General features: G+C 37.0%; 1 protein-coding gene across 3 annotated transcripts in view; it reads right to left on the bottom strand.

Moving 5' to 3' along the window:
* Positions 1-24901, bottom strand: part of BEND5 (BEN domain containing 5) — a 963465-nt gene that overhangs the window by 572657 nt on the left and 365907 nt on the right. The window lies entirely within an intron of this gene.

Below are 24901 nucleotides of genomic sequence, written 5' to 3'. Positions count from 1 at the left end.
ATCTTTACATACAGGCCTAATTCACCAGCACAGAGGCAAGACATAATTAGTGAAGGAATGTCAGTATAAGGCAACATTGACAGAACTGTTACCAAAATTCAGGATGTCTTTATATTTTTATTACCCTTAATAGTCAACACCTAGTCAATGAATGGAGGAAAAGATAAATTCTTGAGATGAAAAAAAAAAAACCCCAAACCCAAACAAAAAACTGCAGGTATGGAAAATAACCTGGTCCTAAATTAGTAAGCAAAGGAGAAAAGGGTATTTGGTCATGTTCCAAATTGGATTGCTGCCCTCCTCGAGAGTTCTGGCTTATAGTGCTGACAAGATAAAAATGAATATACATGATGGTAAATACTTATAATAGAGACATTTATGTCATTGTTATCAAGTTGGTATCTGTTTAAGGAACAACAAATGTCTGGCTGACATCTTTCACCCAACTTCAATTATTCTGTTATTTCTCAACAGAAATGAGTAACATTTCAGAGGTGGGTCAAACACTTGTTCTATGGACTACAGATGTTCTATATTTCTGTTTGTATTCTTTCTTCATTTTGTAGATGGATTTTCTAGCTTTATTAAAACGGGAGGTTCTCTAGTCATGCCATGCACTTGTAATTTGATGTAACTAACTTACCAGTCATGTTTGGCAACAAAACACTATGGTCCTGCAGACTCTAACTGATTCAATTACACAACATTATAAACAGGTCTAATCTAGCGATTGGAGCAGATATCAGCTAAACTAGGATCATGGTGAGGGAAAACATAATAAGATTTACAGACATAGCAGTAGTAATGTGCCTCTTTGTAATAGTTCCGAGAAGCTGGTCTACTGCAGAGCATCAGTTTTGGCCTTTCATTGCTAATATGAAATAGAGAACAAAACCCTCTCATTACGCAGAAGTACGCGTTTGCCAATTAGCAGCAGTTAAGGAGTCTGATCAGCAAGACTCAGGAGCTACAAAGAGAAACAGAAAGGAATTGAGATGTTCCTGAAAAAAATACAATAAAGAGCCAGTGATGCAGTTAATTAGACTTGAAATAAGAATTTATTTGCCCCTTTTATTGCCCTGGTTCTTGAACATTCAGGGCTTCAAGAATTTACTTCAGCATTTTTGGTTAAATAAGACACTTGCTTATCACTAAGATCTGAAAATGATTTTTAAGCCACAAATATGAAGGACAGATTAACAATTCTTTTAATTTTTTTTTTTAAGTATCAGTAGGGGAAAAATGCCACCAGCTGTCTGCATGCAGTACCCTAACCTAATAGGGTTCTCCAGTATCTTAACATATTTCTATCATTTGCCCTTACTCTGGAGTGCTATAGGACATCCCTCATTTGATCTCAAATCAAGCAGATGATATGGCAGTGGGTAAATGTATTCTAGCTCCCAGTCCTCAAACCATAATGCAAGTTTAAACAGTATGTTGCTGAGTTGTTGAACTTTATTTGTTTCCAAATTAACATGGGAGAAATAAGAAAGGACAAGCCCCACTTTATGCTATAAAAATTTCATGTAAAATGAGACCAATAGGAGGAAATTCAGGATTTTAGAAAGGCTAATGTTAATTGAAATTCATCTGCTGATAGTTAATGTTTAAATGACACATAGTTCTCCTTGGTTCAATAACTTTCTACTTTTAGGCAAGTTGAAGACAACTTCGTTAATGTATTAAAGGCACTTTTGATATTTCATTCCCTCTCCCCTTCATTATAGAAGCTAAGCATCTGTTTTATTATCCACTTTGACACATCGTTTTATGGCTGCATTTGGCTATTATGGCTAATCTTGATTTCTAGGACATCTGGTATTGACATTTCACTATCTGGTGTCTGACACAACAGCAGAAACCATCCTCAGTTCCCAGGTTTAAATTCACCCTCTCAGGGCAGAAAGTGCCCAAACTCTTAACTCAAACCATATCTTCCAAAAATAATTATAATAGTACTCCTGTCACTGCTAATCTATTTTTATCTCTCCTAGCACTTTGTCACTGCTAATCTATTTGTGAGTCATATAGAGAAAGAGAGTTAGTGTTTCGATACCAACAACACAGCTTACACACAGGAGCCTAATCAGATTGAGATCTTATCAGAGAATTAAAGAAAAAAAAAAGAAAAAAGGAAAATAAAAAGAAAGAAAAGAGACACAGTGCTAGATATCACCAACTGAGTTTTTGATAACGAAAAGACATTGCTCAGTTCTTGAATTAACCTTTGTGTCCTAGACACACTATTGTTTACTCTTTCCCTTTTTTGTTCTATGCCTTCTGGAAAAGGACACCCACACACTGTGGCAGCAGCTGCTCCTATTAATTTAAAGCTATTACAAAAATTAAAATTAAACCCAATTACTTTGGCTGGTTTATAGCCGGGGAACGGCTTAGTCTGATTGTTCCCTCTGGTTATGGACAAAAACAATATTCCTACCTACAGGCAGCTGCTAGTGGAATACTAATGCATCTAGGGCCTGGCAGGGACAGATTCAGAATGCAGAGTCTAACTGCGTTTCTTACTAGAGAAAAATATCTTATCACGGATCTGCAGAAATGCACCAACTTCTTACACTGTAAGTCACAATGAAGCTGATTTGTAGTTAGCGGTAGGAAAGCAAAATGATAGTAGGAAGCTTAATGCTCAGATTTGTCATTTTGCATTTCCAGGCAGCTCACACTAAGAAATGCACCCTAATTGATACACAACTGCCTAGATCTCGGTGCTTCTGAATGGTTATTTAAAGGAGAACCACCCCAATTCTAAGTACAGCCACAGAGCATAACATGCAAGCAACTAATTTCCAGTCTGTTTTCAGAAATATATTTACAGAAATGAAGCTTGATATTATACATCATTTTGAAACAAATTCAGACTGCCTAGTCTTAAAGATAAATATAAAATTCTTTCTGTCAAAGGAAGAAGGAAGCACAGAAATGGAGATTTTTCTCTCTATTTTGACTCTCATAGTCCAGTGCCAGTCAAAGGCTTGAGCCAGTGGGTTTGAGTGTCTTCTATCTGACAAGGTAGCACTCCCAACCCAACAGATTTCTTACTCCAACTGTGAATCTATATGTGCTTGTCTGTTCCTATATGTTTGCTACATTGCAGTCTGAAGTCAGGACATTTACTCTGTTTCAGTAGCATGCAATAAAATCAAATTTGTCAGTTTACAAAAAAAAAAAAAAAAAAAAAATTGGAGTCCTCATTCAGTCTCAAAAACCTGACAGCTTCAGAGGCCCCAGGATTTTACTCTTTGCTACCACAATAGGCACTGAGCGGTATTACACATAACTGAGCTTTGAAAATTTTATCCTAACTATACTTCTATTTTGAACATTATTTTAATTTCAACTCTAATAATTTTGATCTTAAAGGCAAACTTTATTATCTGTTCTGCTTTTTTTTTTTTTTTTCCCCTCTGTTACCTTATTTCCCTTTGAAAATTGGGAGTTAATCAAGATTTTTGGGAATAAACACTGCGAGGTGGGGGGGGGGGGGGGGGGTACCAGCGTGTGGCATCTGTTCTTTAAGTTTTAAGCACATAAGGGTGCTAATCAAATCCTTTTGTGGTACCACAACACAAATAATTAGAAAATAACAATCTTTGGAGCACTTCCCCCCGCCCTGTTGCATGACCAAAGCAGGGAGCTCTTGCCCAGCCAAATTCCCAATGACTTTAATGAGCAGCCTAAACAGTCTTTGGACCACTTTTAATATGGCATTCATGAAGTAATTATTCAGTTCCTTGCCTCTACAGGATTGGGTTAGACATATCGCAGTCAATAGATTTCAAAGTAAAATGATGATCTTTGGAGGAAAAACAAAAAGCTGCAGGTGCTGTAAAAGATCAATGGCCAAAAGAAAAATTAAGTGATCTGACTTGTAGAGAAATGCTCAAGTGAATCTGATTGCAATGTAGTGTTAGCTGTGGTGACACACTGTGGTGATCATTTTCAATTGCCATCAATCTGCAAATGGAGGAATACAACTTAACAATTTCACAAATTTCCAAGTTTGTGTATATAATGCAGAGGGGTGGGCCTGAGACACAATGTCAGAGGAAATCATGCATAAATTTTAAAGACGTTTGAAGCACAAAACCTGATTCTGATTCAACTTTGGAAAATAACCTTTAGGTAATTTATTGACACTACTGAAAATAGTAGTAGATCTAGCTACTCCTTCTGAGTGTTCAAATTTTATTCTTAAAGCTGGACGCCCCTATTTATTAACTGCAAGATATCTAACAAATTCTGGAGAAAATATAAGGAAGTTAATCATGCACTGCAAACTCCTCTTCTGGGAGGCAGCCCTTTCAGATTGAAAGCCTTCTTGACTTGTTTCTCTGTTAGTCTTAGCCATTATTTTTCTTCTTGCTTATTCTTGTTGACAAGTGGAGCTGACCATCTTCAAAATTCCTAGCTTATTTGTGACAAAATAAGTTTGTAGGGTTTTTTCTTGCACATAATTTTATATTTGATTCACAGAGCATGGAGTGACAGTGAATATGTCAGATGGTGTTAAATATTGTTTACAGATAACTGAACGGGTTTTGGCACAGCTAACTCAGTTTCAGACACTGCAAAATAAGTCCTGCTTTTATTCTTGCTAATATAATATGTATTAGAATGTTCTCCAAATATTTTTATCATTTTTAGCAGTCTATTATGCACCTCAAGGTTTTCCACCTCTACCAATAACTGTTTTCTTCTTAAGTACAAAAATCAATATATTGTGTAAATCAATGACTTTCATAAAAATCAGAAAATCTACACATTAAGCATACAGCTTCTAAGGGTTAATGTTAATTGAAATCATTAAGTAACCTCTATAAAGATTGCTAGGGAATTCAAATAATAGTGAACTGTACAAAGATTGCTTGCAAACTTTCTGCATTCTTTACAACCGCAAGGGGAAAACACTGTTTTTTACTATTTTTTTCTCTAAAACTTAATTAAATAATTAAGCAATAAGGTGGCACATTTAATTTTTTTGGAGAATTTCTGAATTTTAAATGTTTGTAATAAACATAGTAAAACTTCATCAGTACTGGGTACCTGTATGAGTGTAATCTAACCTGGCATACTTTTTTTATGAGACCTACACGTCAGACAAATCAGTCCCATCATCTGATACTAAGATAGCAAAAATATCCTGAAAGTAAATTATTATTGTTTTAGAACTTGAAAGCCAAAACCTAGAAACAGATTTGCATGAGCAAGTACTATGAGAATAATTCCCCACATTTCATACATGCTTGGATACATTCAGGGGGAACTTGATAAGAAAGGTTTTTAACAAAACTGTATCTTCAACATAGTGCAGCGTTCTGACAAGGAAAATTCAGTGGTGAGGAGAAATACGAAATAGAAAATAGCAGTGGGAATTGTCCTTTGTCCTGCGTTTGCAAAATACCTTACAGAAATATGGTCCTTGCCCACAGGCCAGTCTTCTAGGCCCTACAATAATATCAATAACAAAAACATAATGAAACCATTCTACCTAAAACCAGATGGAACCAGTGGAAGTCATTACTCCTAAAAGCGACAAGAAATGCTGAGGAAAGGGCATACCACGTGGGAAGCATAGTGAAACATTATGGAAGGGTCCTACTAGCAGATCATGATTATGAAATATAAAGCAATGCTGAAAACCTGCCCCTGGGTTCTGATGACAGAAATAAAATCATCCTTTGATTCACCAGAATAAGCATAACATTATGAAGGGGAGGGCTGCTAAATTATAAGCTGGCAAAAAATAATTTTTAAAATGACTGAATTGTTTTTTAAGCAGCTTCACATAAGACAGGGCAACACTGCATCCCCGAAACGAAGTGTTGTTTCAGGTTCTCTAAACCTCAATATGATTTTGTGGGAGGAGGTTTCCTTCAGTGTTGTCCATCACTCATCTATCTTCCCTGAACATACAACATGTTCATGGAAGTCCAGATTTGGCACTGTGCCCTATTTTGACAAAAGACTTTAATATGTCTTAGGGGAGCTGTCAGCTGATAGCTAAATCCAAAATCTTTTGACAGCAGCAGGTACAAGTGGGGTCTCCAGTGGACAAGCAGCCTTCTTTTCTCCTGCCTACCATTGTATCCAAAGCTATACTCCCTCCTCCATCTTTTCTTTATTCTGTCCAGTTGCTAAATCTTAAACTGCAGTGACTTTCCTCTGAAGTAGCAGTTCCAATACTGCAATTATTCTACAGAAACTCTCTTTTAAACGGCAGGGATAATGAATGGTGCTGATTTTTTCTGCTGTCAAAATATGATTTGCCTACTGACCACAGGTGTTTCAGCCATGTATTGCTTCAATAGCAATATCTCTCTGCGGTACTTATAAAGGAAAGAAGAGAGGGAGAAAAGCTGACTTTCCACAAAAATACTGGAACAAAAAAAGAAAACAGTAAAGATAGCCATACATGCATTGTGATCCTCTGAAGATGTCATGAATGCAAGAGAAGGATGGACGAGCCAGCATTTCTGTCCTGAAATGCAGCTACTGGGGGGAAAAAAAACACACACAGGGTCAAAAAAAATTTTTTTAAATACTTAAATTGGCAAATAAGAATTTGTGATAAGAAGCACTGAGTAAGGTAAGGAAAGAGGGAAGAAACAGTATCTCAGAACACTGCATGCACCACTGCAGTTCCAAAGTTTTTTGGAAGCGATTGAGAAAGACAGCAACAAATACTGCTACAGAAGTGGAGAGATTTATAAGAATTAAGTCAGCATGAATAATGTTATACTGGAAAAGGTGAGGACAAGAAACGCTCCACCTCAACATATAAATCTGAAAACCACATAGCAATGCTTGTCCTAGCTTTGACCTATACCAGACTCTCTGGCAATAAAAGAACAAGTCTACTGACAACTTCAGAAGGCAGTTTGAATATACTGACATCAGGGAGAAAATAAGCATATAAAAACCAGAAGAAAGTGTATCACTGACTGGTTCAGAAAGGAAGATAAGTTAGTAGACTGAAAGAAGGAGACAAGACTGGCACACCACAAGCATACCAGCTTCAAATTGGCCAGAAACAAGGCAATGAAATGACTTAGAATAAATGACCTTTTAGGCCTTATATACTATCTGTGGAAGAAAAACCCATGCTTGAGAGAATCATACACTGGACAAATTTTAGGAAAGGCTGCTCGGTGAGAAATAGTTTATTTGCATTCAGAATCTCTTCAAAATATGTTTATTTCAATCAGATTTTTCTCCAACAGCCAGTTCAAAGGAATTCTAAAGAATTTCACTAAACAATTTACCATTAGCATAGTATTTTAGTGTCTTCATGTCCAAATTCAGCATTTTACTCTATTATTCTTTCCTGTCTCCACTATAATCTGACATACAATCCCTCCAGATTATGTTGACTGCGAAACACATACTTACAGGACCATACAGACTACAAAAACGAATCCTTGCAATGTTTGGAGCATGTGTTGGCCTGGGAATGAGGGATCAACTTCAATCCCAAATTCAAGTCCCTGAACTGCACTACCAGTAGACCACTGGGTCAGCTCTAATAGCCTCTTAGCCTCAATTACCTAATTAGCCTTTTCTTCACTCTCCTCTTCTCCCTTTCCCATCTGCTCATCTATTCCCACCACTCCCTGTTCTTCTGCAAGAATAATTTTTAAAATCTATGTTAACTTCATTTAGGTTAGTCTCAGGTGACTTCTCCTCCATGCAAGAATAATTTATAAGTCTCTTAAGAGCCCCAACTTGAGAGAGCATTTCAGTAACATCTGAATTCTGAAATCCATGTTTAAAATGTTGATGATTTCACAGTCTAAAAACAAAGTTGAGATTGTTAATTTATGTCATTTTGACATAAATTTTAACTAACTACCAAAGGAAGAAGAATGGATATGAAACAGGTTTTTACCAATTGTAGCTTGGTTGATACTGAACTGTCCTTAGTAAGAACTGAAACCTTCTGGAAGCCTTAGCCTTCCCGACCTATATTATTCCTGATAAAGATCAGAGCATCTCTGATAGTAGGTGATGTATGAGCAGGATAAAGACAAAAGAAAACAGGAAATTGTCATCATGGATCAGACTTTGTTAGCTGGGCAAACTTACCCATAATATTATGCTTCATCCTATCCTCTGTCTCCACGCAATGAAGACTGAGTTCAGTAATTCATTTTTAATGTCCCATTTCTTACGCCTTCTAGCACCTCGTTCACTTTTTCTACCATAACAGCATCTCAAATAGCTTCTGTTATGGAACTGCCAACAGCAATGTTCAGGTTTTTACCCTTCAGTTAGAGGATAAGATTATTGTGTGGTTTCCTCCACATATTAACTTCTCATCTACCAGGACTGAACCTTCTTTATCCACCTGAGTAACTTGTTTAGATCACTCAGAAGTTTCTAACAGTGTGCTACAGGCTTAAATTACTTAAGTAATTACATCATTTTCAAATGTTACTGCCTAATCCTTCACCTCTCTCCCCAGATCATTAATAAATATATTTAGCATATGACCTGATAGGTAACATTAAGGAACGCAGCTGCTAGCCTTTTATTGTGATGAAAACTGACCACTTAGCCCTCTGCCTTTTTGTTTCCTTGTCAGTTTTTGATCTATGATGATACTTGCCCTGTCACCATATGTGACTACTTAGCCTTTGTAGCAGTGTCTTGTGACAGACTTTGTCACAAGCTTTTAAAAAGTCAAAATACATTATGTCAGGCAGCTCTCCTCATAAGCCTAGTAGCTGAATCCTAAAGGTGAGGAAACATCCCAGGAATTCCCAAAGGGAAAAGGCACCTTGGCATCTGATGGAATCAAAGAGAGAGAAACAGAAGAGAGTGATGGGCAAGCCAGAAACACCTTCCTTTGGCACATATTGCAATTTTATTTTTTGAAGGACATTTCTGTTACAAAGGAAGTTACTTTATCATGTGGAGGAAATGTAGGGAAGCCTAGGCCAACTAACTCTGTCCAAGACAGTCAATCCAGGAAAAGCATTTAGCACCAAAATACAAAGGTTACACCTTAAACAAGAGAAGAGGGAAAAAAAAAGGAGATTTTAGTTTAAACCTTTTGCAAGATGTGCGAGTACCAGAAGCTGCCTAAGTCTCTCCTATGAACTGAGAGCCTGTGCCTGGTTCTCAGCACTGTGTTTACCCTTCCAAGGGCTGAAACAACAAAATCTGTCAGTAGAGGGGTGCAGGCTAATGGGAACAGTGGGTGAGAGCACCACCCAGAGTCATGGCTAGCAGAAGCACTATGTGTGGCTAGCAGGGAAACTTATGGCTGGAGGAGTGAAGAGCACCTAACAAAAATGCATCATATCAGGTTAGCATAGCCTCAGTTTGGCTTCACTACCCGGCAATACTTGCTAATCTCGAACTGTGAATGAAAACAACCTAGTAGCTTTGCTAGATGAAAAGACTATTGTTACAATTATACCTCAGGAATTGGTTATTGTTACTCTGAGCATCTAGCTTGTCAGACTTCTCTTTTCTCTCTTTTATGAAAACATGATTTATTTTACCATCTAATCCCTTTTTGTGAGTGGGGAAAATTCTCTCTCTGAGCACCAGTAAGCTCAGGAGCGGTTTCTGGGAAAGGGATGATGTCAGCATGTTTGCAGTGACCCCCTTAAATTCAAACCTGGCCCTTGTTGCTGTCAATCAAGTGCAGGGAAAAAGGGTTATCTTAACCTTTTTATTCTCCTCTCTTTCCCACGTGGCTGTGACCAGGCACTGTCAGAGGCAGGTGCTGGGCTAGAGGGACTTTTGGTCTAATCCAGTATGGCCATTCCTATTTCTTTTTATGGCCACATTCAGAGTTCTAAGCGATGTAGTGAGACATGATTTTTCTTTGCTGAAGCTGTTCTCATTAAAGTCTCTCACATCACAATCTTCCAGGTGTTTTATTATTCCCTTTTAAATTCCTGTTTCGACCATTTGCAATGTGCAGATGTAATGCTTACTGGTCTAAATATAGGCTAAACCCCAGATAGTTGCCAACCCTGTGGAACAGAGCTTGGTTTTAATAAGAGTGCATATCTTTGTTAGCAGTTCAGCTACTTCATTTCTAAGCTTCTTCAGAATTCTTTTATACATAAATCATGTGAGGCTGATGATTTACTGCTTTTTAATTAATCAATTTGCCCCATCTTCTCGATCTCTGATGGCGCCTCATCTTTATTCCCAGAAAAGAACAGGTCTAAGATAGGTACCTCCAAAACCTTGTTTGCTATAAAGACTGATTTATGATGTAGAACCACCTGATTTCTTTGCATGAAAGCACATAATTTTAAAACATGCACAAGATGTGACACTGTGAGGGCAAATAATTTAAATTCAGCATTGCAAACTTTTTATTTTCTCCCCAGGCTACACATCTTGCACATACACAAGTTTTATTCTCTGTTCTCCTCCATGAGCTCCTTCATATTCCCTCCTTCCATCTTCCTCTGTTAAAAAACTACTTTATAACATCCCCCTCTTCTTGAGGGTGTCACAGAGTAACTATCTCCAAGCACGCTCACATTTCTCCTGCTACAGGGAGAGTCTGTAGGTCTCCCATTTATTGCCCATACCAGCATGTGGCCTGTTGTTAGCGACGGCAATACTGCATTTCCAGGGCTAAAGTTGCATTGTGCTGTGCAGACCTGCCTTTTGTGTCCTTCATTTATCCCTTTCAGAGACAGCACTCAGAGCTATCATATTAAACACAGAGGGCAGGGAGAGAAGCCTGGAAGGAGAAGTCTCAGTTTTCTTAGCTAAAAGGAGAACAACAAATATGGCAAGCCCCTCTCTTGAAAGATGAAAGTGACTTCAATACTCTGGCTCACAGACCAAGAGCTACAGCTTTGCATACACCCTGGGCCCCCAACTCTGATACATGCTGATCTTCATCCTTCTCCCCACTGAGGCCAGCTCCAAGAAGAAAACACATAGGTGGCCACCTAGGCATTAAAATTCTTATTTTAATGAGGGCGAAAACATGTAAGATTTTCTTGTTACTTAAATTCTTTGCTATCGTATTTACAGTGGTGTTTTTGCCAGTTGATACTGGTTCAGAAATACCCCACACAGCCTTTCTTCCCTAGGTAGTAAAGATTAACCCAATGCAAAGGCATTGGCCTCAGTCTACAGGGGAAATAAAACTCAATTCCCTCCTCCTCTCTTTTCAAACATTCCTAGTTGCTGACCCACAGAGTAGTATTGATCTAAGAGGAGACTAAGTATCCTGCCCTCTCGGTCACTTCTTATTTACAGTATACACGGAAATATGCAGGCAGAGGGAAAGCTAGGAGCAGAGGGACCAGGCAGACAGAAGCAATTGTACACACATGGGATTTCTCATCCTAAACACAAAGTTAAAAAAATGAGATGCTGCAATGGTTGGTGCCGTTAAAGACAGGAGAAAATGAAAAACGGTATGTGTTGCACTAATCTTGTTTTTCCAAACTGTATGCGTGATATCAACCAGGCCACTCCAATTTTTCACAATAATAGTTCCAGCATCATTTTTCTTGATAGCTCTTTAAAAAAATATTCATTTTAGAAAAGTCTGTGGTTTGTTTTTTTTTTTCTCTACCTGAACAGTCAGTGTCACAAAATGGAGCATCTGCAATCCTTATGCATATTTTAAAGTACTGTCCCATTTCACCGTGCTGAGATTGTTTAGACTACAAGAGCATTACCTCCTTTACCCTCTTCTGCAATATAACTAGACACGATGGTGAGGGGAAGGGAAATGTAAGATACATTTTGTTAAATTACACAAAGTTTTATTTAGCCTTGAACGACTCTTCACATTCTCTTGCTGCTAAAGGTAATGACAAAGTTCTAGACACTTTCCTTCCTCTTTATGCTGTTATAAAACATAGCAAGATAATGTACACACTGCTCACAGGTCAGCAAGGAGGCTGATACACCATGAGAATATGGTGTGAACCATAAATGCAACATGACTCACGATATACAAGTCAGTGATCACTAGTGCAATGCAAAACTTTATGTCTTGCCAACAAAAGTATTTTTTCTGTGCTCTCAGGAAATGTAATCAGTTTAAACAATAGGAGACCGTTCCCCCTCTTCACCCCTCAAAGATTCTGCAACCCAAATCCTCAGCATACCCTGGGAAAAGGTATGGAGATTTATAGCAGGTAGTTTGAGCTCCAGGTGATATATATACACTTGCAAAAACTATGCCTTCAATGATTTCTAGACACATGCTGTAAGGCTCCAGAGACATTACTCTTAAAATCACTGTTCAAATGTTTGCATTTCGAGAGTCTAATCAATGAGATTACCTAAGCAGATGCTTCACAATTTGCCAGTCCAGGCCCATAATCACATATTCCTAACACTGTGGAATGAGTGTGATGCTGTAAGATTTCAGAGGAGGAAAAAGTGGGCAGACTAAACCCTAAAAGAGAATCTTAGGTCACAGTCTCTAATGATAAAATTAAGAAAAGGAAATACAGAAAAAATCCTGAGAGGTTGGGAGAGCCTTCTCTGCACCTCAGTATTTCCTGCACTGATAAGCACTAACAACTCTAAAATGTAATTCAAATATCAAGTCATATATAGAAGGCTTCAGTAAGAACTCTTACGTAAAAAAATACTATCAATTCTATCAGCTTTGTTTTTCTGTTTTGCAAACAAAATATTAGTAGGTAGCAGTAATGCTCCTCTGTTTCAGGCTTTTACAGTACTATTACCATCAGCACGTTAGACCAGCCTGAATAGAAAATATTAACCTACAGAGAAGCCAGTAGGACTGTCATGGCATTTTGCTTTTATTTGAGGCAAGGTTTCCAGAGGATTATTTTACATGTGTCTTAGGAACTCATCTGTTTCACATTTCTGTAGGTATGGCCCAAAAACTAACTTCCATTTTAGACAAGTAAGGCTTTGTAGGACTGGCATTCATGTTAAAAATAAGAGTCTGTACTGCAATAAGGCTGAGGTATTGAAACAAAGCATCTAAAAATCTTCCAAATAGTGTCAAGAAGCGGTATGCTTAGATAAATAAAAAGGCAGGTGCAAATAAGAGAAAGCAACATATAGGATACAAAAAGTTTTATAAGCAAATTGTCTTCAAAATGCTCTATATACTGTGTATTTCCAGGAAAATAATAGGACATTTGTCAATACACTTGTAGGAAATGTTTGTAAGAGTACTTGACGTATAATTTATACAACTATGAAGTTAAACACATAGATGGTGAAAATATAGGTTGTAATAACCTTAAATACTTAAAGGCTTTCAAGCAGGAGTCACAATTTCATATCTGTTGCTTTTTCAGGCTATACCATGTATCACACATTGTCCCTCTGGTCTTTAACTGAGACAAGAATGTACTGAGGTGTTATATATACACGTACATGTTTGTATTAGCTATTATGGCTAGCATTTTAGGAAATTTAGTCACGTAATACTGAAGTAAGATAAAAGGTAAGGTATTTTCACTGTAATAATAGGGAAAATTTGATACACATACACATGCACTTAATTAAAAAAAATTACATGAAGCTACTACTTAGCATACTGTTAAAGAATGGTTTGAAATGTTTGTAGAGGACTTTGCATCAATCTCATTTTGCCTACAGTTGTACCTTAGCTTAGCTTTAAGCAAATGCACAGTCCCTGCTGAACGTGAACCACAGTTTTAAACAGGATTCATAAATTAGGGTTAAGTGTTAACAGGCAGGAAGGTAGATGCCATTTCCTATTCCATTAATGACTATAAAAATTGAAGCACGGGAAAAAGTATATACTGAAAGGTCTTAAAAGTTAACAGCCAACTTTAAAAAAGGAAGCCCACATACTACATTAATACATATGAAAACAGAACAACAAAAACCATTTCTATGTATTTTCAGACACTATTTCTATATATAAAAGCATATATATGTATTAAGTTCCACATGTCTAAAAATGAAAATGTAAACAAAACAAAAGCTCTTTAACTATATTTACCTGGATTATAAGTGGGAAAAATATTATAAATGTTATGTCTTATAGCATTTTCAACTGGATGTGATCATGGTCATGTTGCTTTCTGAATATCTGTCTCGGAAACATTAAACTTGATATTCATTAACCACGAGGGCCTGGCTTGTTAAACCATTTACAGCAGATATAACACATGTTCCATACACAGTAATGCTAATGCAGATAATGTGAACCTGCAATATTCCTGCTCTCCAGATCATTGGAGTCTCCCATCAGGAGATGAGAGTGCCTGTTTTGTGTTTGTCCCATGCTGACGGTAGGATGTGGACACATGTTCTCAAGGGAATAGGGTAAAAGGCCAAGCCATTCTCATAACTCAAGCAAACCAAATCTGAACACAACTTAAAATGACAGATCAGTTTGCACAGTTCCTGCTCCCAACCATTTTCTAGCACTCATTTATTAGAATACGGTATGGCTTTAAATTACAAGACATGGCTATCTCACAGACAGCCAGTACAAAAACTGCCCATCACTGTTATTATTTTAAAATTACTAAGATTAAATTCAAAACAGACAATATAAATGGATGCAGAAAAAAAACCCCAAAAGTATTGTTTTAAATTGAAATTATGGATATTGGAAGGGAAATTAAATGACCTCGGGAACAGCACAGACCAACAACAACCCAGTGCTTTTGCTTCACAGCTATCTGCCCAGTGCCTGACTGGCTGAAGGCTCTGATTTGTCAGATGAATGCACTGTATCTCAGCATTTACCCCACAAAAACCACTGATCAGCTGAGAGCTGTTATAACCACACAGTGTATCAGGATTTGCACAATCAGGGTAAGCTCTTCAAAACTGTGTAGGAGAAATGCTGCAAATCCAAAAATTAAGACCTAAGGAAAGGCTTATAAATGCAAAATTTCATACTTCCTGAATGATGACACAACAAGATTTCTTCTCTCTAGCAGTTGCCTGAGAGAGAGCTAATGGAGCTGACAAATTCAAGAGAGATAAGAAAGGCAGAGTAACTGTGCCTATTAGAACAACAGATTGAGCCGGAAAAAGCAAACAAGTCCAGCCAGAAGAGCTCATGGGCCTTAAAGCTTTCTGCTTTTCCCAACTCAACCAGTTCATTTTATAAAATATGTGACCTTTAATCCATATCCACTTCATGACTGAGCATACTTGTTGAAGGTTAGCTATGCCTTTGATTCCTTTTCAGTCTCTTCCAAGCAAACACTTCTAAACAACTCCTCTTACATCTGCACTTTTCCCAGAGTCGTGTCTCATGATTTCCTCCCACTTCCTTCCACCACCGTAACACATTTCATCAGCAAAAAAAGTGAAAACCTACCACAGGCTTCCTTTTGGAAGCCATAGCCATAAGAGAAGTGCAATGACTTAGAACAGCATCCTAAAATCAGAAGTGTTATCTATTTACTCGAACCTCACAATCAGAGCAAAGACCTTATGTGTAGCTTCCAACTTGCCATATTCCCTAAACTGTTAGGCCATATACCTCAGTCATTGTTCACTTTGGGACTATTGCTGTTTTGGATCTAAAGATTTTGACTCTCACTTCCCTCTCCTGAGCTGCAAGCGGAATACTTGAAATGTCTTGCAAAATTGTCCATGCATTTTTTTTCCTCTTGAAGGCAGAACATTACTGGCTAGGCAACTGACCAGGGAATCATTAACATAAAACTAATAATTGACACTTGTACTGACAGAGACCAGTGACTGGCGTACCTGACTTCAGTTCTTGCAGGTATTACTAAGTAATATACTAAGACAACCTAAACAATCAGAAGTTTATATAGTGGTAATAAAATTAAAGACCTCTCTCCTATATTCCATTGTGTCTGGCAGCCTTGTACCCTGCAAATACTCATATATCAGTATTTAAATATTTTTATTCCATCTCAGAGAATGATCCTGTCTCTATCAATACCTTGCTGTATCTCACAAGCCTTTTAAGACCAGTTTCAGGCATGTAAAGAATAATGAAAATTTCAGAAATTTATTTTGATTTCCTGCAATATGCTACCCAACAGTTTTCTGTTGTGTTATATGACCTTTCTGTCTAGCTATTGTTTTGCTATTGATTTTAATTACTCAGTTTAATTTACTGCATGCCAACAGAAAGCTGTTTACTCTTACTTGCCAAAATGTTGTCGCAGTCTCCCAGAGGAGGGCAAAATGAGAAAACTGTATATGTTTTACAGTTACATGCTATTCATTATAAAGAATTTAATACATTCACTTCGTATAAATGTCACCACTCTCACATGTAGCCACTAAACACACCAAAACAACATACAGGAACAAAAAATGCTATGCCAGTCAGTGGAGAAGCAGAATATAAAAACCTTAATTTATGAAAGGCTTTGACTTGAAGCAGTTTAGATTTTCTGCTTTGCCATTCTTCTCTGAACAAGTGAGGGAGTTAGGACCATATGTTCCCCTTCTGCATAAAAAAATCATGGACAGAAACAAACGAGTCCTAGAACCACACAGTGATTGCAGATATAGGTAAATTCTACCTTCCTCCCATAATCCAATTGCATGATGAGAAAGAGGGAATGCTAATTTCTGACTACTCTTCTCTGTGTTCCTCTTCTTGCCTCACATGACAGAAATGAACAGAACAAACCACTTTGTGAGAAGATCCTACAGATATTAGCAGAGCGTTCTTTCAAGGGAAATTATGTTGGCATAATGGAAGTGGGCAACACTGAGAGATGAAAGAAGCTCACTTCTGGGGTAACAGCCCAGCCCTTTTACCCAAGCAACACACTTTTCAGTCCAGTTACTCTGTGGGTAGACAGCCAGATAGGGATAGCAGGGCTGGAGAAAATTCTGACAAGTCTCTCCAAGAGATGGCTCTTACTATAGTTTGGAAAACCTATAGGTGAATGAAACCTTTTTTTCCTCAAGATAGCAAACATTAAAAAGAAAAGGCAATTTCAAAATCCTCATACCAGCTCATGACATTTCTGCTAGACATGCAAATTTACAAAGAAAGGGGTAATTTAGGTCCCATATACTTAGTTTGAAACCTGCTTTCATTCTTTCTTTCTCTGATCCCTGGCCATGGAATCCTATTCTACTGGGAACCTAGAGACCAAAGCAATTGCCCTAACTAGCTCCACTGAGGAATGAGAATGGCTTTTGGTGCATTTTATCGTCATCAATTGAAAGCGTGCATTATATTGACTAAGTTTCATGGTTTTTATACACCAAGTTATCTACTCGCTCTTTGATTTAAACTATAGTTAAAAAATAGGACCATCTGATGATAGTACTGTATTATAAAAGCTTCACCAACTTTGCTCAATTGTAGAGTGCTCTTGAAGAACGATAAGATCTTTGGCAAAGTTGAATATCAACATGATACCTGCTAAGAATATGAAAATTCTCTATTTGATTATTTTGTTTACAGTGTGAGAGTGAATCTACTGCAGAACCTTTGAAAATTGTCTTTGGAATTAGGAAAACAAAGATTGAAAAATATTAAAAACATTAATTTTTCATACTGCTTTGTATTTGTTTATTGTGGGTTTGTTTACCATAATATCCTTCCAAAATTAGAGAATTTAACCCGAGACTCTCACCATTACAAAGCATTTGTATAAGTAGAAAGTCAAACTCTCAAAATAACACTTGTTCAAAACCATAATGATTCATGATAAAAATATGCATAGCTTAAACATTTCTTATGACCTTGATGTAAACCATAAACTGAACAAGTCTTCCCTAAAATCTAGGCCTATATTTGCTCAATGCAGGAACAGATTTACTTGAGGGCTTCCATAAATCTACCCAGAGTTGCAATGAAGCAGGAAAGCTTACCATTACCTTGTTTATCTTTCATTGTGCTTTGTATAGCTGAAGGATCAAAGTGGTTTTGTATGGGAGACTCTTCCTTAGAACACTGGCTGGTAGTTTAGAGCTAAATCTACAAAAAATTCTCAAATCTAAATAAAGTGTATCTTCTCCCTGTCCAATACATACAAAGTGTTAGGCACCTCTGAATGTGAGGCAGCAGAAAATGCCAAGGACGGGCAATTTCATCTGCTTTATTCGTCTGTGGTCACAGGATCGTAGGATAATTCAGGTTGGAAGGGATCTCAAGAGGTCATCAAATCCAACTTCCTGCTCAAATCAGGGTCAGCTATGAGCTCAGATCAGGTTGTTCAGAGCTTTATCCAGTCAGGTCTTGAAAAACTCCAGGGATGGAGACTGCACATCCTCTTTAGCCTGCCTTTTCCAATGCTTGTCTGAATGTTTTAACTATGAGGACAGCAAACTGTGGTGTTGCAAGATGTCTCCTGCCTTATAGGATTCACAGCCCTGCACAGTTGAATGGGATTAGAGACTTCCCACTCCAGGCACAGACTTGGAAACTATTCCTTTCTTCCAACATGCAGACACTGGAGACAGTGGCAATGCTACTTGTTACGCATTATATCAGTAGTTATGTTAGCAGTTAGGACACTCGCCCAGCTTTAGGAGACCTGTTATGGTTCTCACCCCTGCCTAAGAGGCCTCCCTTCAGGGAAGGGACTAACCAGTCTGCTGTTGGCTTGGCTTGGACAGGAAAAACCTCTGTTCTTATATACATGGTTCCATTTTACATGAAGTGATTAGGAGATTTGTTGTGTAAAAAAGGACTCAGCAGCCCTGTAGAGATCACCTGCACAGGGAGACCCTAGTAAGGTTCTCTATCCAACCACTTTATAAATACTTGTTTTCTGCAAAACCTAGAAAGTTCTCTGTGCTCTGATCACACCCATCAAGATAAGGCACCACAAGCGGAAGAATGCCCAGTTTACAGGTCCTGTCAGGACCCATTGCATAGGAATTGGCTACTGAATTATGACTGAAGCATGTATGGACACATCCAGTCATAGATCTTTAAGCATCCAGGAAATTCAGAAGTCAAAACACAGGATTTTATACACCAAAAATATTTACGAACTTGCAAAACTAGACAGCAGCTCTGAAGGGACTTTGACATCTTCACTTCTATACTTGGGTTTCAAGAACTGGAATCAGGCAGGATTCTCACCCAAGTCCTTGTGAAGATCCATCTTCTAGACCAGACAACCAGCAAAATGTTAACATACCAAATGGTAACCATACCAAAACACAGCAGACTTCGAGAAAGCTCATTAACAGTCCCACATAGCTTGAATAAATATGAGGCAAAAACGAAGCAAAAATAATCCAATATTCAAAACCTTATTCCCAAATTCTCCAGGTGGCACTGTGTACAAAATTATACATCTAAACTTAACATCTAGTCTTCCAATTTCCAGTATTATTAAAAATGCCAAGTCTGAAAACATTTACCAGCAGGTGTAATGCTTGCTATCATTAGCAGCACTGATCTAAAAGAACTGCATGCCACAGTAAATCAGAGAGACTGCTCATGGCAATAAGCATTATGCCCAGAAGTAAGAGTTTATAGTTGCCAGCACAAAAAATGACATACTATGCTTTTTCTAAATGTATCAGTAATAAAAGGCCAAACTATACTGTGAAAATTTATGTAGATTCTGAAAACTTATTTGGCTTTTGGCTTTTCTCTTTTTTCCATGTGTGCTCTATACAGATCCAATGAGGATACAGAAGTCTGTTGCCCCAGATCTGTAAGAAATAAATTAGACGTGCTGCATAGTATATTGTTCCATCCTGCAGATTTTTTTGACTACTGGTAAGTAATCTTAAGTAGCATGCAGACACGAAGCCTACTTTTCCACATACTTTCTAGGGTTTACAGTCCTTTGCTAGATTGGTGCTTCCAGTTACAGCCACGATCATCAGTTTTTCCTTTTGCTCAGCAATAAAGAACGAATTAAGAACACCAAAATAATATTTTATTATTAGGAAGATATAGTAAATAACAAACTATTTTTTTCAGACTCAAATGTGAGTCTCTTTTCCAAGAATCTGTAGGTCTGTTTAAACAGAAAAACGACACTTTTCCATTGCGCCAAAATTGAGAAGTGTCCTTGGTTTTTTTGGCAAGTGAAATAGCTAATCATGGAATGATCTTCTTTCGGTTAAAATAGCTGATTAACCTACATCCCACCCCATGCAGATGGCACCCATACCAAAAAGAAAATATCTTCACACAAGGCTCTATACCCAACATGACAAGTGAAGTACAGGTTGTTTCTTAATAGCCCACAAGCATTTGCAGAGTGACTATTCCAAATCAGTGACTACATTTCTGAACATGCCTTTCACACAGCTGATCTTGCTGAAAAGACAAGGCACTACCACAGCTGCAATAGTAGAATGGACTTTAGAAGACCTGTTTTAAGTCTTGAGCTCTATTCTTGTGCTGCTTTATGACATTTTGAAAATTACTTCATCTTTCTAGGTCTTCATCTCCTCCTTTTAAATGATAACATTTCCATCTTTTAAGATAACTTAAACCAGATATATTATCTCACCTATTATATTTAAAATTGCAAGTTTGTCAAGGAACTATTTCTGTAACAAAAAAAAAAGTCTTGATTTTTAAAAGGAGCAGGTGCTTTCTTTTGTTTTGTTTTTAAAAAGATAACAGCCTTTTTTTACACGTTCTGTAATGTACTGAAGACTCTTGTGTAAGTCTTTAGAACATAGAGTCCTTGATCCTAGGAGACCAGTAAAAGTTGTCTTATATCTGTCTGACAATTCTTTAAGGATCACGACTATGAAGTTCTTAATGGAGCGTAGACTAATAATGAAATTCTAATATGCTATGCTTTTTTTTTTCTCTCTTAAAATTAAAATTAGGATTTTTCCCCTTGAAAAATCATTACAACTTTCCCCCATTATTTGTTATGATAAATCATCCTTTACCCATAACCAGCTTGGTGACCTTTACAACTTCTGAGCCCAGAATTTAAATTTGAATGGGGCATGTATTTTCTCACAATAACCCCAATTTTCTCTCCTTGTTAATATGGTTGCCCCTGGTGCTTAGCTAATCCTTTCAAGAAGCCAGCTAGCAGGACCAGGAATTGGAAGTTCAAAGGTCACCCCCAAACTGATATCTCCCCAGTGGCAACATGAGATCAGCAATGACATAGAGAATTTCTTGGGTTTTTTAAAATAGATTTAGCATTCTCTGCTGCTGACAAAATTACTCTCTATGACCTTGTAGCATGCAAACATTTCCTATTTTATACAGTATCTAGTAGTTATTCTGCTAAAGAAACTTGACGCTTAAGATTTATACTCCTGGTTGTATTGCATTTGAAAATATATTGGACTACTCTGATTATTTATTCCTCTTGTCTTCCTTACTTGTAATAATACCCTAGATACTTAAAAATGGTATCACTTTTCTTATATGAAAGTGGGCTGTCTGCCAAGTTCTGGAATTTAGCTCTCTAGCTAGAACTAGTCGTCTTTAGCATTTAGAAGATACGAATCTGTTATTTTAACCAGAATACATTTCACAATATACAGATTCTTGGAGTATGTATATTAGAAGTGCAATTACATACAGCATACTGCTTAACTTGATTTAAACAGTTATGCACTACCTAGACAATACAGATGTGCTTTTACAAACCTTTAAAATCAAGACAAGCCAAAAGTGTACAAAAATTACTGGGTCCATTAAGGATTGTCAGGCTTTCTCCCAAGAAATCAAAGAGGTTTTAAAATACCAGATATCTTTTGTAAAATGCTCAATCCTTCAGACAGAGAACTACAGAGCAAAATACTTCATGGACACAAAAAAAAAAAAGCTTATGTTCAGTGGTTCTTGTTATGACTGATCTCTCTGGGGACTGTATAAGACGATGTCTTCTCCTTCTGCAAAACCTTTTTATACGTTCTGTTCAGTCTGGTTTTGGAAAGAAAAAAGGCCATTTTATCTCTAACAATCTGATTCAGAATAAGGCATTTATCTAAAAGTAAGATGCAAACTGGGCATATACACATGCATATTGTATTTTACTGTATGCTGTCACATCACCTGAAAAAACCCCTAGAAAGTAACTACCCTCTTTTCTGTTGTTGCTGTACTGTCTCTAAAATAAAGCTAATTTTCTTACCAATAAATATATATACACACTTCTGTTAGAAGCTGTTTTGCAAAGACAGTCTTCTGAGGTTATACTTTGACATTTGTACTAGAAAGTCCAGTTTAGCTTAAAAAATGAGTAAATAACAGGGGTTTATCTTTAAAAAGAAACACCTACGTAAGAATATTTTTAACAGATTTTCTTTACAGAATTATTTTTCATTGATATTCATAATTTCACTTCTTAGAATGTTACAGCTACCTTGCTGGTACAAAATAACCTCATATTATACTATTTCTGTAAAGAAATAAAAAGGAAAAGGTATGTTATAATAAATTGCAGAGGTGAAAGAACGCTTATGTTACTGTTTCCGTTGAAATATCATAGCTTTGCTAATGGCACCCTGCTGTGCAGTTACCAAAAAAAAAAAAAAAAAGGAAGAAAGAGAAAAAGAAAAAAAAGAAACCTGGTTAATTAGAGTATGGTTGCTGCTTTATTGCAGCATTACTGCTAAGTGCACTGAGATGCCTTCCCATAGGCAGGTGCCAGTGGTTGTACAGCTCATTTAGCCTGGGTGAGTAATGTCAGTTCAGGAGGAGAGAAAGGCTTGTGTCTTCAAACTTTCAATCTGCCTCCATTATCTGTGATCAAGGTGGAACCACAAGGGAGTGGAATTACTGGCAGGTCTAGGACAAGCGAAGAGGCAGTGAATCTATAAGACATATTAATCATCTTTCCCTTCTCTTCACTGGCGCCAGCCTGTGCCTCCGACTCCCCGGCGCCAGGCAAATGGATTCTCTGTCCCCACAGGTACAAGTGAATGCCTTTCAGGGGCAAGTCATCAGAATAATAATTACTGACACTGCTGAGATCAGCCCTAACCCGTCCAAAAGGGAAGAGAAGGTATTATGCGAGAAACAGATTTCCTGAACTTTTATATCAGTATTTATGGCATTAAGATATTTTTCAATTACATTAAGGACTTTCAAATTATATAATTCTAAATCTATGTTTCTCAATATTGTAGTAGCATCATTAACATAGTATGAATATGTAAAATCTTTACAGTTTCTCTTTAAAACATCATTTGGATCTGTTGCTGAAGTGTGAATATAGAAAAGTGCATATTGCATCATTTACATTACGACAAGTGCTAAAATTCAGTTGATGTTAAAAAGAACATGATCCTCACATGTGTAGCTTTGCTTAATTCTGAAACAGAACACCGCACTCTGTTTTGGTGTAGCTACTCCTAATTATAAATCTGAGATAAGCGTTAGTATAAAGATTATTGTATACACTATGCAGTAATAGCCACATATGTACATATATAAATACATAAAACCAGACATATTTTAAAGGCATAGGTATAATTTAAAATCAACTAATTTAACACAGTGTGATTAGTCTGTATTTTATTATAACATTTAGCATTTTTAGTCCCTTTCCTCTCCAAAGCATTATTTTTACATACAAACAATAAAATACAGTGCATCATCAAACTTAAATAGAACAGAAGAATAAACCCCAGAAAAACAAGCTAGTTCTCAATTCAGTAATTGTACCAATATCTAAAGAGATCAGAATAAGAGACAATTTTTTATATTTTACGCTATAGAGAATATCTTACATTACAGCATATTGTACATTACAGCATAGAACATGAAATATTTTCTTGATTCTGATTACAATCAGTTCAATATCTGACTGTCAATGATACTGAGCTGAATATAAGAGTAATACAGCAAAACGTCAAATTACTTGCCAGAATTACATGACAAAACTGGCTCATTAACATATGCTGATTGATGAACCCTCCATGTAAACACAAATCTTGACTTCAAGAGTTTACATCATAAAGTATCTGACCTTGAGTTCAGCTTGGAGTTCGCCACACACCTGCAGCCATCTAAGCAATAATAATGCTAATATTTGTGTATGCCATTTTGTGTTAAGTACCAAAAAAAGTAAAAGAAACAGATTCAAACAGTAACATGTGTTCATTTATTTTCAAATCAGCAATTTTGAAGTTTACTGACAGACAGTACGGAGAAAGGGAATGACTTGAAAATGCAAAATCAAATCAAATCACTGCTTTCTTGGTGATCAGCTGCAGCAGCAGCCTCCAAGTCAGCCAATCGGTGTTCGTTATTGATTTTTCCACTGGTCTTAAGTGACTTTGGACACTGATCAATGTTTTAAAAGAGAAATATTAAATCTCATAAAGAAAAATGCACATCTGACTAAAGAGCAGCAATGAAAGTAAAAGTTTGCCAAAAGATAAAAGGATGTACATATTTAACGATATGCAGGCTCTCAGAACACATACAGCCAGTATAAGAGCAAAATTAAGCTATATCTTTTTTGTGAGAAATGCAGAATGAAAATTTCTTTCACATGCTCTCAAAACTATTTAGAATTTTACCTGCCAGGATAAACAAACACTGTGCCTGCCAGTGATTATTGCTGTTATGGATATATAGAGCCCAAGCAGATATAAAATGGCAGAAGTCGTCTGGTTTTAGATTTTTGAAATAAAAGATGCTTCTAAAAAAATAGTTCATAACTATTATATTATTTTCATACATTGCTTATTGCAATTTGTCTTATCCATTTTTTAATGAAGACCATACATTTTTCAGGACATTTATCATTAATTTAATGAACTGTAAATATTTTTTTCAACTCAGCTGTGTATAAAGGGGAACCCTGATATAAGAGAAAGCCCAGCTAAGACCCTGTGGATAGATACAGTGTATTCAGATATCAGCTGGCGTGACAGTGCCTAATCCTGAGTAACGTGCCCAAGAGCCAAGGGAATGCTATTTCTCTCCGTTGTTCCAAACAACAGATGCTGTCAATTAACTTTAAGCAGCGTCCAAGAAAACCCTTTTGTTATATTTTGC

The sequence above is a fragment of the Nipponia nippon genome, unplaced genomic scaffold, assembly GCF_047370975.1.
Source record: "Nipponia nippon isolate SJK-2023a ecotype South Korea unplaced genomic scaffold, ASM4737097v1 scaffold_5, whole genome shotgun sequence".
Taxonomy (NCBI): domain Eukaryota; kingdom Metazoa; phylum Chordata; class Aves; order Pelecaniformes; family Threskiornithidae; genus Nipponia; species Nipponia nippon.
This window is presented reverse-complemented; position numbering and strand designations above follow the sequence as displayed.